Genomic DNA, 10,894 nt, shown 5'->3' on the forward strand with positions numbered 1-10,894 from the left:
GATGCTTTTCGCAATTGGTAGTTTTAGGAGGTTTAGATCTAGTTGTTGGCGTTCTTTTTCATAGATCCAAGTTTGATTTTGTCTAATTTTGGTAGATCCACGTTAGATCGGAGTTTAAGTTGCTAGATCTAAGCTGTGTTGTTTCGAATTTGCATGATTATGGCTTATTACTATTCATTTCTCAATTCCGCTTGGTCAAATAGAGTAGATCTGGTAGTTCTAGCTTGAATTTAGTTTTTATGGTTTGTTTTCGAGCTTGTTCTGTTTCAATGGTGTTTGATGTTCTGTTTCACTCTGTTTTTCGTCGGTCTCATGAAGAAGATGAAGTAGTTAGTCGTTAGGATACAAATTTGCAGCTTTATTTTGTGCTTTTCACTTTTCCACAGCTTGTCAGTCACTTAGGTTAGTTAGATAAATTGGTCCCCACTTGCTTTTGCATGTTTGTTTGGCTATATTGGGAAAGTTTCGGCATGTTCCTTCGGTTGCAGGTGCTCTAAGGAGTTTAATTCCAGTTTAGAAATTATTTCATGTCTATTGTTATGCATGTTCCATACTTTCTTCAGTCTCCTAAGTCTGTTAGATTGATTAGTCTTTTAATTCTGCCGAGTCCAGTAGATTTAAACTTAGCCCACTAGAATGCGTGGCAGCAGCCAAAACCTTCCAAAACGTCCCGAACACACCCTTAGCACGTTCTTCCTCGTGGGATCGATCATTGCTTCCCTATACTAGTCAATAGTATTGTGAGTTAAGGTTTTGATATCAGCTCTTACAGCGCGTCCGATGACAAACGATTAGGTCTAGATTCTGCTTGACCAGTTGGTTGGTAAACCTGCTCGACCTGTTTGCATTCCTACTTGTTTACATTTTAAGAACGCGTTGTGAAACAAGTTTCACCAGCGAACTCTGAACATTGTGGCAGTGGCACGCTGGGAAAACGCTGCATAAAGAAATTGCCCTATTTTCTCTCCAATACTTACCATACTTTGTTGAAGATTTACCATATCATTGTACACGACTTGGATGCTATAAACATCCCCTACGGCTTCACCAAAGGAACCTTTTGCTGCATATTACTCCCCCCGTCCGGCATTAGGAGTCTCGGTTGACCATTTTCATCCGTCCAGCATTAGGAGTCCCGGTTAGACATTTCCATAACAAGTGAAATAAAAAATTATAAAATAAAACACTAAAAAAGCACAAGGAAAAACACATCCAAAGAATAAAGCAAATAATAATGCAAATGGGTCCCACATTCCATTATCGCGTACTCCAATTATTACACACTCAAACATTTCTTAAAACCCGCACCCAACTCAACCGGGACTCCTAACGCCGGACGGAGGGAATACATCATAGCATAATATTTGAGAGTTACTTCCACTGTTCATCATCGTTCAAGGAGTTTGAAGCGTGGAATCAAGAGAAGATCAAGGCTACGAGATTCAACCTTTAGGTTTTATTATCTTAGTACTTATGTTTGCTATGTTTTTCCTACAAACTATGGGTTTAGTGTACTTTATCAAGAGTAGCTAAATTCAAAGAATTCTATGGATGTGTTAGTAACGACTTTGGTTAATACAGTTCCTATTTATTTACTATCTGTTTTGTTCATTACTTGCTTCAATTCTAAGCGTGGGATAATGTTTCATGTTTGAGTGACACATTCTATGGTGATTTATTAACTTGCAAAGTAATCGAGAGAAGACTTGCATGTTAGAAGAACTTAGTTGATGTTACAATTATTTCCCCCTAACATGGTACTTTTAATTAAAAGCGAGAACAATAGGAGTCTTAGGTCCTTTTGGGAGTTGCAAATCTAGGATTGAAGACCCTAGTGTATGTGATATACTTTGTGCCGCATGAGCAATATTTATGTGACTCGATTGAGTAAAGTATGAATTGTGCTAGGGTGTTGTAGTTGGAAATTGTATAAACCATAACTGTGAAAGCACATCCCTGGAATTCCCTTATCTCATTTGTTTTATCTCTGTGTTTTATCGCAATTGTTTACTTGCTTTGTTTAATTTTACAGTTTTTATTCTTCAAAACCAAAATTAAATGTGTTTCCAAATAGTGAATGAAGCCTAGTAGAAGATAGTCAATCTGTTATCGTTTTCTCAATGTTTGATATCTGATACTAACCATTAGTTATACTAGATATACTTTGTATACTTTTATTTAAAAACTCCTATATGAAGGAGGAAATTGGAAATTACAAATAAACTGCCATAGAAAGGAGGAAATTACAACTGACGTCAAGAGGGCTCGAACTCAGCACCTCATACAATAATGTCTAAGCTCTTTGACACTAGGACAAAGGCTCTGGACGATATACTTTGTATACTTGTAGGTTTATTTAGTGTTAATAAAAAGTGCATCGTGACATCCAAAAAGAAATATTAGTCGGTTATAATAAGATGGAGGGAGTATTGAATAATAATTTATTTATACATAAACTTGAAAGAGCAAGTTTGTGCAGGGTCATGTTTTCAACTAGTCAGGGGAAACCTTAACCTGGCCGTGTCGTTGGCACGAAACCAAAAATCTGTTATCAAAACCTCAACCCGCTTCTACTGGTTAGTTTAGTGGTGTAAGGGTCGAATCCCACAGAGATGGATATATGCGTGATATGATTGCGATGACATTCTGGAAGGGTTAGTTTGCTACCAGGCTTTGGGTTAGTTTAAACTAGAAGAAAGACCTATACTATCCTGACCAGAAAGCTACTATTATATCAGGACATGGCTGTGTACGTAAACCTGAGTACTGGACTGTTGTGGTGCATGTGAAAAGTGAGAAATTACTATAAATGGACAGACAAAGGTAACAGAGAATATGAGGCGACACTAGCCAACCAACTACCAGATATGCAGAAAAAGCTGAAAAAGTAAAAGGACAAAAGATAAAAGTTGTTACAAGCATAGAGTGGTCCCAAAATCAGATGTAAAACTTTCTTCCTCACTAAGTAAGATGAACTGCAGAGAAGATGAAGACTCCATTGACAAAGCTTGAATTAAAATTTACTAATATTCAGATATGGAATTAAATCGAAAAGCGAACGGCTAAACATGCAATCCTGAGTTTACAAGGACTGCCTAGTATGCAAGGTGACAGAAACTGAACAGCGACGACTCCCACACATTCTCCTTGAGTTAAAACCGGTCAGAACTTACGAAATTGTGCAAAATAAACAGATCTCACCTACGAAGTAAACTTGACTTGCGATTAACAGAAATCAATGTGAAATTAATATATCTAACTAACTAGGCAGAAATAATAAGATCATGACAAAGATCTAAAAGTAAACGAACACCAACTTCATTTCAAAACGAGATCTAAGCATACGATGTTCAAAGAAGAAACTAAGTACTCCCTCCTCCCATAATAGATGTCACACTTTCCTTTTTAGTTTGTCCCACAAAAGATGTCACATTTCCCTTTTTGGAAAAAGCTCTCTCTCGCATTAATATATATACTATTTTCTCTCTTCACCTAACACACAAAATAACATCTCCTAAAATCCCGTGCCAATTCCCAAGTGTGCCATCTATTATGGGACGGAGGGAGTACGATTCATGTCAAAAGGAAACAAAACACCACAAGTTAAGACTACGGAAACTTAAACATAAAACGATAAAGATTGTTTGGGCTCCTAGGAGCGATGAAACAGTGATCCTTCTAACAACTACGACGGACTGGAACGGCGGCGACTCCCCTTCGGCTGATGGCCGAAGTCTTCATGGAAATAGTTGGACTAAGAGCGAGGAATGAGAATTAATGGAGCTAGTCACCATGTACGGAACTTTTGGAACCTCCGAAGTATCTGTTTCTCTTCATGTGACCTTCTATTTATAGGGTGGCTTGCCCAAATTTCTAGGGCTGCCTCTTCATGTTAATTATAGTCTTTACCCCTCATATAGTTGGTCGTTTCCTAGCAATTCTTCCTTCTCCATCTCGAGCTCCATGGCATGCATCATAGTCAGTATTGCACCCTTGATATGCTCGGATTTTGTACTATTTTAAGGTCTTTATTTGGTCCGTTTTTAATGTCAAAATCACATTTTATGTCCATATTTTGTATATTTTATCTATTTTGGTATTTTGTTTTGTGAAAAATGTACAAAATAGAGATGAAAAAGGGCATGAAAACGTGAAATTCTGGAAGCTGGAACTGAGCGCAACCCAGCGGCCCGCTGGACACAATGCAGCGATCGCTGGAAACGAGTCCAGAGAGTTCTGGAGTTTTCCAGCGGTCACTGGACCCGGTCGCGCAGCAGTCCCAGTCTTTGAAAGATATTCGCTTTGGTACCAAGATCATCTCAATCGGAGTATGTTAGAGAAAGTTATGGCCATTCTACGAAGACTGCGTAATGTTGTCAAGTACTGGCGGGAATTTAAAGAAGGAAAGAATCTATTACATTGTTAAGCCAAATCTTTTCCTTAACCTATGGGGCACGAAAATTCCATCTTTCCTAATACTTGGAGGACACCTTTTACCATGTTTAAAACTTTTTCAAGCCTATAAATACCCGCTCAAGCTTCATCAAAAATAGATCTTCTTTTTGCCATATAATTCTAGAGCATAAATTTGAGAGTTCTTCATTGTTCAAGAGGTTGAAGAAGGAATCAAGAGAAGATCAAGGCTACAAGGATTCACCCTTTGGGTTTTATTACTTTAGTTCTTATGTTCACTTTGTTTTCCCTTCATTCTATGTTTTTAGCTTATTCAATTATGTGTAACTAAATTCATAGGATTCTAGGGATGTGCTAGTAACGACTTTGGTTATACAATTCCATTTTTCTATTTAATATTCGTTTTGTTTTTATTTTGTTTCTTCCCTAAGTTGTTTTATAATACTTCACGTTTGAGTGACACATTCGGTGATGATTTAATATAACTTCTTACATAATCGTGAGAGGAGGTTAGCGAGTTAGATCCACTAAGTAGGCACTACAATTAGCTTCCCTTAAAACGGCGCGGTTAAGTGAGGACTTTTCAAGGATTTTAGGAGCTTTTAGGAGTTACGGATCTAGGATTGACAACCCTAGTGTTAGCTATGCTAGTGTTAGGACTTATTATGATCCAACCTCTGCGCCTCGGTTTCTGCAGGCGCTGGTTAGGATGGACCAGCTGGGATATCCTAACTTCCGTTTCCGACGTAGAGATGTCGGTTGACCCAGCTTCTTTGGTGGTTAGTTTTGATAATTTTTCGTTTCTCGATAGCACAGATGATCCTGACTTGTGGGACCTCTATTTGGCTTCTTCATGTTCTTGCTTAGATCCTAGTCACTTTTGGGCTAAGATCATGTTGTTAGAACATTTTATTTTGATATTTTTACGGGTTGGAGGTCTGCCTAAACCTCCCGCCCACAAAGGGCGTTTTTGTAAAAAAAAAAAAAAAATCTATGCTTGTGCCGCATGGGCAAAACTTATGTGACTCGTTCTACCGAAGTTTAAACTGTGCTAGGGTATTGTAGTTGGGATTTCTATAACCATAACTGTGAACGCACATCCCTGGAATTCTCTTATCTCTCATAGTTTACCTCTTCAATTATTTGCAATTAGTTGTTTTCTTGCTTTCAAATTGTTTTTAATTTTCAAAATTCTCAAAACTTTTGGTTTTCCAAATAGTGAATGAAGTTTAGTAGAAGGTAGACAGTCTGTGATTGTTTACCCCGTGATCGATATTCAGTACTGACCTTTAGCTATACTATTCCTACTCTGTATACTTCTTTTTTTTAATAAACACCTTCACGGTTGAGGGTTAAATAGGACCCTCATTCCATATATATCAACCGAAGAATTTACAAAGGACTCTCCCAAAAGTGGATCATCTTTGGCAAAAAACAAAGAAACACCAAACAACAACCATCCAAGAAAACAAAAAACTATCAAACCCTGAAGCTAGGCATCCCTATACTATCCAAACTACAAAAAGCTTCTGCCCTTGCAGGCACAGAATCCTTGTTGAAAATCCGCATATCCGATATTCCTCTCCAAAGTTTACCAAAAAATCAGCCGCCATATTTTCTTCTCTTGGAATGTAAGACACTCTCCATCTAATGCTCCGCAATTCTGCTCTAATCCTTACCAAAGTATGTCGCACATTGTCTGCACCAAGCTGCGAGGAATTGATCGAACCCACAATCAACTCCGCATCTGTTTCCAGCCAAATGTGATTTCTGTGTTGTTTGGCAATAGAGATTCCCATCAATATCGCTGCCATTTCTGCCTCCAGCCCCGAAGCCACCCCTATATTCGCTACAAAGGCCACCACAATATCCCCAAACTGGTTACCCACCACTCCCCCCCCACAGTCCGAGATGAAGGTTGAAAGGCACCATCCGTATTCACTTTTATTCAGCCAGGGTCAGGCGGTCTCCACTGAACCTTCCCCTACCTGAAGAAGTTGACAAACTCTTCCCCTGGGCAGCTATCTTCCCACTGATCTGGCCATATAACTTTTGACAGCACCAGGTTTCTTAAATAGTTTTCCACCTTCCTAATCACATTTTCCACCAAAAATTTCTTCTCTCTATGAACACAATCGTTTCTTTTCGTCCAAATCAAATAAACCAGAATACGAGACAAGGCACAATGAGACAAACATGGTTTTTCTGTCGGGGATGCGAGTATTTATGCCACCATCGAAGTCGGCCATCAATATTGACACCGTCTCCACACCCTTTTTGCTGCATCACCATTAACGAACAGGTGCAATCCTGACTCCTCATTCGGCTTATTACAACATCTGCACTTCGAGGCCAAGGAGACTCCCCTCCATTGGAGTTTCACATCAATTGGAACTCTGTTGGCCAGAAGCCTCCACAGAAAGACAGAAATTGTTGGCAAAATGCACTTGTTCCAAATAGACTTATGCACCTCCTTTTTCTCCACTCTACAACTAACCAAATTCCATGCCGAAGCAACCGAGAAGTTCCCACTAGGCGTGAGAGCCCATCTCCCTCTGTCCTTCTCCCTTCTGTCAAAAGGAATCTGCAGGATCTGCTCTATCACCTCAGGCGGCATGCCCCACTCCTCGTTCAAACGCAAAAGCTCCTCCTCATCCCACTGCTCTCCACACCAGAAATCACTCACCTTTTGTGGCTGCAAAGCTACTCCCTCCCCCACGTAGTTTACTAAAGGAACCTCCGAGAGCCATGTATCATACCAGAAACAGATCCTCCCCTCACCTAGAACCCATCTAACAAAACCACGAGTTTTCTGACCTGCCTTACACATTCTTCTCCACATCGGGATAAACCTTTTAGACTTAGTCAGCACCGGTGGGAAGAAGATAGAGAAATATTTACACCTCATATAGCTTGCCCAAAGGGATTCCTGGGAATTTCCACCACATCTTGTTACTGAAGGCCTCAACTACATCTGCCAAACGTCTGAGTCCGAGGCCTCCCTCCTCTGTTGGCAAGCAAACTCTCTCCTATTTGATCCAGTGAGTTTTGTTTGCCGTGTAGCACGAGCCCCAAAGAAACCTCGCAAGGACCTGTTCAATCTTCTTCATGGCCCCCCTTGTAGGCTCCAAAGCCTGAAAAATATGGATCAGGATTGCTCCAAGGACATTTTTTTATCAAGGTCAGCTGGCCCCCAAAGGATAACTGCCTATGGCTCCAGCTGTGAATTCTCTCTGAGATTCTGTCTCGGATGAACATAAACAAGTTAGTACGTTTGCGGCCTCGATAGACCGGGACTCCTAAATAGGTAAAAGGTAACCTCCCCTGCTGATACCCACTAGCCTCTGTAATCTCTGCAACCCAAGAATCAAATTTCTCATCTACAAAGAAGCAGCTTTTTCCCACATTTACCCTCTGCTCCGAGACCGCCATATAGTGATTAAGACACTCTGAGATCTTCAAAATGGCCGACCTCTGGGCCTGCGAAAAAATTATAATATCATCTGCATATGCCAAGTGGGAAACACCAAAGGAATACATTGTTGTTCGATACATCATATCCTCTTTTCCCAGAAAAAGCCGGTCCAAGAGTCTCGATAAGTAGTCTGCCGCCAAAATAAACAGCGTGGGGGAAATGGGATCACCTTGTCTCAAACCACAAGTAGATTTTAAAAACCCGGCTAGACAGCCATTAATTAGAATATAAAACCAGCACGAAGAAATGCACCGCTCGATGAAAGACACCCACTTATCTGAAAAACTCATCTTCTTCATGATCTTTATTAGAAACAGCCATCGAACTTTGTCATAAGCTTTCTCCATATCTAACTTCAACACCATATTAGGGGTTGTGGTCCCTTCCAAACTTCATGAAAAAGTTCTTTAGCCAGAAGTACATTATCACTAATCAATCTCCCTTTAATGAAGCCGCATTGATTCGGAACTGTAACCATTGGCACCAATGGAGCCATTCTTGAGGAGAGAAGCTTGGAGATAATCTTATTCATCACATTACACAAGCTTATTGGTCTGAATTCCGACCACTTAGAGGGATTCTTCTTTTTAGGAATAAGCACAATCATGTTCATTGCAATTCCTCTTGGTATGCTAGCCCCAGCGAAGAAATCAGCCACTGCCTCAACATCTTTCCTCACTATCTCACAACAAGCCTGAAAGAAAAGGGCAGAGTAACCATCTGGACCCGATGCACTATCAGCCTTTATTTCAAATACAACCTTCCTGATCTCTTCCTCAGACGGAGTCCTCTCAAGGGCCCTCCTCAGTAAGGATTCCATTATCATCCTCTATCATGTGGATTCTTGCCTTTGTTCTTCTTTGTTTAACCCATCCTTGAAAGAATTTAGAATTTCTTTCGCCTTCTGCCAGCCATTTCACCTCCGCTTTTTGTTGCCAGAAACCTTCCTCCATTTTTAGTCGAAGCAGGTATTCAGCTGCTGTTCTGTGCATTTCCATTATTGATAGGGGAGAAGGGTCCTGCTCATAATTCAGAATAGCATCTTGAGCTTCCATCTCAGTCTTCTTAAGATTGTCAAAAATATTTCCAAACACCATTCTGTTCCAGATTTTCAAGCATTTCTTCAACCTGCTAAGTTTTATCTGAACATTAACCAACCCAAATGTCCCTGTACTCTCTTTCCAGCTTCAATTCAGGAATGGTGGCCTTGCTCTTTCCAGAATATGTGTGGTGCCTTACACATATATTCTGAAACCGGAATGGGGGCAACTTGCCCACCCCTCACTAAGAAGTGGACAATGATCCGATAGGATTCTCAGCAGATTAGATACTCTAGTTGCTTCGAACAAATTTGCCCACCCCTCACTAAGAAGGACTCTATCAAGCTTCTCAAAGATCTCTCCTCTCGACCAAGTGAACCTCGGTCCATCTGCCCCTACATCCAATAACTGGCAGTCGCATATTGTTTCCGCAAATTCCAGCATTTCCCTCGTTCTGTTATTACTACTACCTTGTCCTTCATCTTCCGACACAAAAATGTTAAAGTCTCCTCCCACAAGCCACGGGAGCATGTCCATTCTCGCAGCTAAATTACTGAGTTTGTTCCACATCAGAATTCTTCCCACTCTAGAGCATTTTCCGTAAGCCACTGAGATAAAGAACGGAGTTGGTAACATTGTTGAGACACAACGAGCATGAAGAATTTGCTCCGAATCATCCCATTCATCCACCTCAATCCCCTGATCAGCGAACATCCAGATCTGTCCATTACTGTTAACACCTTTATATTGCAACCCAAACTTTCTGCTAAAAAATCAGGTATCGGACAAGTTAGTGGCTCAATTATAGCCAACACAACAACTTTATGCTTAATGATATTCTAGGTGTTGATGTTCGCTACACCCCTAGCGAATCATGATATTAAATGACATATCAACCTTCAAGGGATGGAGCCAAGGTAAGGACCTTTACCTTTTTTGGTTTGTTGGAATCATCCTGCCCCTTTACACGCTCAGGGACCGAACCTCTCTTATCTAGGATGCTCCTCCGAGAAGTCCCAGGGTCCCCATCTGGATCATCATCCATGTCCCAATCCATTTCGTCTTCATAAACCTCAGAATCAAAGTCACCATTAGGAAGCACCCGGTATTATTGAGGGGGGCAAGAGGAGGCATAATTACCTAACTCAACAAGTGACTCATCCCATGACCTTAAAAGAGAGAACCTATTTCCCAACCGTCTCGGAGACGAACCCCTGCTTCCTTCTCCCCTGGTCGCCACGCCCGGCCCTTTCTGTTCTCTTTCTAATGAGACTGTCCTTCTACCTCTCTCTCCAGGACCCTTTCTTCCCTGCCTTCTCCTTTGGGAGATGAACTCCCCCTCATCCTCCTTACCACACACTCCACTAAGGACACCTCTGGCTGGCCCTCATCACAAACCTGACCCTCAAGGTCACCCCCCTTATCACCTTGGAAACCAGAAGACAAGACCGAGGCCACATCTTGAGCCAACTCACGCTCCTTACCCGAACATCCTTCCTCATTTCCCCCTTTCATCCCAAAATTTCCTTCCCCCTTCTCCCTTTCTGTAACGCCCGTACTTTTTAAGTACTAATTAATATATGTCGTGAATTAGTTAAAAGGAATTTCTGTCGTCATGCTATGCTTCTCGTTATTTTCTTTATAATGGAGTATAGATTTACGTGCTTGGTATGAAATGAGACGTCCCTTTTATTTAAATGATGGAGGTTATTGGGAGGCGTGTTTGAAAGTCTCGTTGAAGTAATAATGTTGATGTTACTATACTTGGCATGATTGAATGAGATGGATTTTATAGTACTTGGAATAACACCAAGTTACTACGAGACAAATAATAATTTGTCTAAACGAAAGGAAACGAAAAAAATATAAGAAACAAACAAAAATAAATATATAAGAACTTGGGCCGACCCAAGTAAAGATAAATTAAAGTCCCAATGTCCTTAACAATTTTAAAAGAGTGTTGGGC

At 40.7% G+C, this 10,894-nt stretch overlaps 1 long non-coding RNA gene across 1 annotated transcript; it reads right to left on the reverse strand.

Moving 5' to 3' along the window:
- Window positions 1-5,804: 5,804 nt before the first annotated feature.
- On the reverse strand, window positions 5,805-10,454 carry LOC121746339. The gene is made up of 2 exons (XR_006039021.1): window positions 9,860-10,454; window positions 5,805-9,691 (listed from the first exon to the last, which is right to left on the reverse strand). It is a non-coding gene; the product is annotated as an uncharacterized LOC121746339 (long non-coding RNA).
- Window positions 10,455-10,894: the final 440 nt, after the last annotated feature.

This window comes from Salvia splendens, chromosome 1 (genome assembly GCF_004379255.2).
Source record: "Salvia splendens isolate huo1 chromosome 1, SspV2, whole genome shotgun sequence".
Taxonomy (NCBI): Eukaryota; Viridiplantae; Streptophyta; class Magnoliopsida; order Lamiales; family Lamiaceae; genus Salvia; species Salvia splendens.